The sequence below is a fragment of the Monopterus albus genome, unplaced genomic scaffold (genome assembly GCF_001952655.1).
Source record: "Monopterus albus unplaced genomic scaffold, M_albus_1.0 scaffold471.1, whole genome shotgun sequence".
NCBI classification, from domain to species: domain Eukaryota; kingdom Metazoa; phylum Chordata; class Actinopteri; order Synbranchiformes; family Synbranchidae; genus Monopterus; species Monopterus albus.
In genome coordinates, this window is record NW_018128351.1 from 53,420 (window position 1) to 57,452 (window position 4,033).

General features: G+C 41.3%; 1 protein-coding gene across 3 annotated transcripts in view; it reads right to left on the bottom strand.

The window, feature by feature from the left end:
- The window catches only part of LOC109952535 (carbohydrate sulfotransferase 6-like), a 14,260-nt gene extending 10,977 nt beyond the window's left edge, over positions 1–3,283 (bottom strand). For 2 of the 3 annotated variants that reach the window (XM_020587665.1, XM_020587667.1), the window contains exons 1-2: positions 3,240–3,283; positions 2,363–2,560 (exon numbers count right to left, since the gene is read on the bottom strand). The gene's annotated coding sequence lies outside the window, so the exon portion shown is untranslated. Of the gene's footprint in view, positions 1–2,362; positions 2,605–3,239 lie in introns of those variants that run through there. The other variant, XM_020587666.1, reaches the window with a different exon arrangement.
- Between the last annotated feature and the right edge of the window lie 750 nt (positions 3,284–4,033).

The window sequence follows — 4,033 nt, forward strand, 5'->3', positions numbered from 1 at the left end:
CTGCCGTTTTCTGACACGGCAGGCATCTGCAAAGAAACCCAGCTGCTCATGCTAATCTGGTGACACAGGTGCTAACGGCAGCGACTGCCTCAATGGAAAGGTTCCAAACATGTGGACAGGCTCCACCAGACTCAGCAACTGTCATGTGCAGCAGGGTGCTCATGATAAAGGAGTGACTGACAACTCCCTTACTGAAAGTTTTATCTACCATCCATCCTGTTAAAGTATGAATCTGTGTAGTGTTTTGATAACTTGAGCTGAAGCGCTCCACTACAGCCTGCTGCTAGTGTTACCTGAAAGAAAGCAAACCTTATTCAGACAGTAAATGGTCCTGCCCATGTTCCAAGAGCTCAGCTGGCTGCATGATGGAACATAAACTCAACAAGTTTGTTTCAGGATTTGTGCAGCTGCACAGAGCAGCCATGAGTATCAGTGGGAAAAGCACTGTGTTCTGCGGATAAATAAACTACTCGGTCAGGCCGCCTGCATCAACAATGACCCAGTCAGCTGCTCGCTCAGCTCTTTCTAAAGGCCGTCTTAAATTTTCCTAAGCACTACACAGTGATGTAGTTGCTGAACTAACTGTATGAGGTCTGGCTACGAGTCATAATACAGCAAACAGTCTTTCTGACCTTTAAATTAAATCTGTTTGGTACTGGTGCAAAAGCTTGAAACCCTCACATCTGAGAAGCTATAACTGTCAAAGTTGTTTCAGATTAAATGGTTGTAGATTACTTTTCTGTTGGTGGTTTAATTACTTATTCAGAATCAGATTAAGCTTTATTGGCCAGGTGTGTTGGACACAGGAGGGATCTGACTCTGGTACAGCGGCTCTCAGTGTGTGTGCAGTGTTCTTCGTGTTCAACACACCTGGCCAATAAAGCCGAATTCTGATTCTGATTCCTCTTCTGTATGGCAACGAGTAGACACGTGAACAAGACAGAAAGAACAAAAAAAAAGAACAGAAACAGGAAACAATGGCTCTGCCTCATTGAGAAAATAAAGTACTTATAAATACAGACATACTGTATATATATGTATACACAGTTTAGATGCATCCACTAATTGTTGCAGCTCTAGACATGTTTTACATGACGTTTGCTGTAAAAGTGAATAATTCCAAAGTATTTAAAAAGTAAATTATTTTATTTTTTACATGAATTTTGTTTGTTATGATAAATGTTATGTCATTCATTCAGCCATGCTGGCTGGCCCTACAGGTCTTTGTTCATACAGCTACAGCAAGTATTAATGCTGTGACTATAATTTCTAGAGTCATCATTTCTGAAAGCAGATTTCTCACATAAATAGCTCAAAGAACTAACCAAACAATATGAATAACACTTCCTGTGGCATTTTCAAAAAATCTAGTGGCAAAGTTCCTTTGAGACACTTTGATGTTTTTTGTGCCATTTTAATACTGAATTTAAAATTATTTAATAATAGTACACCTCATATTTTTGTAAGTAGTACTAGCCATACTCCTGGCACAGACAATAGGAATAAAACTACAGTGTTGTGACATTTTAGAGTAATCCAGTGATCTAAAATGATAGAAAAGAGCCTCTGTCCGTTGTCTGGGAAGTAATTTGCAACTAAACTATTCTAAAGTGCCACAGTAAAACATATTCTTATTACTTGTACATGAACTTCTTATGCTATGACGAACGTTTCCATGTACATAAAAATAAAATAGTGTTTGTTGCGTGATTCTGTCCCAACAATATACATAAGGTTTAAATGCGGTGAATTCACAAAAACCTTTTACAGGCTGTTCCTACATCGGTTCCAAATGAACACTGCTGCGTCTTTTCCTTTGGGACCTGGATGGACTGACTCCTCGCTGTTTTCATTCACACCCGAACCAAACTTTCACTGGTTTGTACTAGTTCATAACCGTGACTATTTAGTGTGACATTCCCTTTATTGTACGTCTGTCCAATGACTCTGGGACATTTAGACCGTGTGCCACTGCATTCTTCATGGTGCCTTCACGACTCCAAGCTGCTGCGACCCCCGGTACGTTGGACCACTGTGGTCCAGCCACTGTGGGGCTTTACGGCCGCTCTGTCTGTACGGGGTTCGGCCATAAACATGTTTAATAAACCCTGAGTCTGGTTAAAGCCTAAACGTTTACACACAAAACAAAGTGTTGGTTTCCATATGTGACTAAATTCTGAGGAGGAAAAGGGCGAATTTATTGATATATTGTCTCAAGACGTGTGTCCATTAGCTTCCTCTCATCAATCCCACGGAACCCAGTGGCACGAATGGCCAATGTGAACAGAAAAAAACAGCCCTGGCACTGAGAGAAGTTAAGCCTATTTGTTTTATTCCCCCACATTTAGCAGAAATGTCCTACCTTTAGCAGTTTGGGGTTGTGCTGTCTGGCGACGCAATCCGTACGCGGTCCTCTCCTCCCTAGTGTCCTCGGGCAGCAGCGGCTCTCCGCTGTCTCATTGAGACGTGGCCGATGCTGCGTCGAGGGGTAGTGGACTGGGCGGGGGCTGGTGGTCAGAGACTGGAGGTGGTAGGTGAGGTATAAGGCGGGACTTGTGTCCTAGCAGCAGGAGGACAAAGACACCGTGCTGTCAGATGACCATGGATAAGTTTCTAAAACTTTAAGAGGTCTGGACCACTCGACATTTATCCTCCTCTCCTCAACGCATAGGCTAACAAACAGGTGCTTTAGGACTGGAGGAACTTTTTCATAGTTCTTAGAATAAAGTACACACCAGCACCGCAGGAACTGACAATGGTAAAAACAAAGCACTGGTGCAAGTATGGAAAGCCAATTCGCCCAAATACGCGCGAAATGTTTTCCTAGAGCCACGAATTGTTTATGCGTCACTCTAGGGGTTGTTTACACGAGAGAGAGAAACGGAACAAAAATAAGCCTTAAGCCATTTGATCTACATAACAGATACCAAACATGCACTGTTTAAAATTACATGTATTAACTATAATCAAATTTATACCAGTGAAATAATTACCAGATGAAATGACTTAACCTTTACCATAATCTTAAAAACAAGTAAGTGTAGTCACCCACACCTAGAGCAGACATACTGTATGTTTTATGCACTACATATACAGTAGATGAAAATGAAAAAGTTACTTATGCTCCCTTTATCATTTATCATATTTTAACGTTTTTATAAGGCTGGAACTGTTCACAAGCAGGTACAGGCATACATGGGTCAACTCATCCTTATTAAAAACCTAAAGGCTGTGCTCACCTTAGGAGAACTGAGCTGTTGGCTTCTGTGTCAGAGATTGGAACAGGAAACTAATGTGTTTTTTCTTCAGTTTTTCCCCCTTTCACAATAAATGGACATAACAGATTAAGAGTAAATTTAAAATAACTAAACTGAACTTAGAACAAATATTACAAGGCTCTGAAAATTTGCAGGAGCTAGAAGACACAAGGTTAAAAATATTTTAGCAAATGTCTATTTTTAAAAAGAGCACATCCCGTGTTTTTCAGTGTTTTCTAACTTATCTAAAATGTTACATTGATGAATTATCACCTCAAATGTGACCTAAAGCTCAGAACTGAGAGCATCATGGGGCCCCTCCCCCAGAAGTCTAGGCCTATAGCAAGAGAAGGCTCAGGGTCATCTGATCCAGTCCTAACTATAAGCTTTATCAAAAGGAAAGTCTTAGGTCTATTCTTAAAGGTAGAGAGGGTATCTGCCTCCTGAACTGAGACTGTGAGCTGATTCTATAGGAAAGAACCTTGACTGCTAAAGGTTCTGCCTCCCATTCTGCTTCTGTGGACTCTAGGAACCACAAGCAGACCTGCACTCTGAGAGCGAAGTGCTCTGTTAGGATGATAAGGCTCTACGAGGTCTTTAAGATACGATGGAGCCTTGTCATTAAGGGCTTTGTATGTTAGGAGAAGGATTTTAAATTCTGGATTTTACAGGGAGCCAGTGGAGAGAAGCCAATATGGGAGAGATATGATCTCTCTTGCTAGTTCCTGTCAGTACTCTGGCTGCAGCATTTTGCATTAACTGGAGGCTTTTTAGGG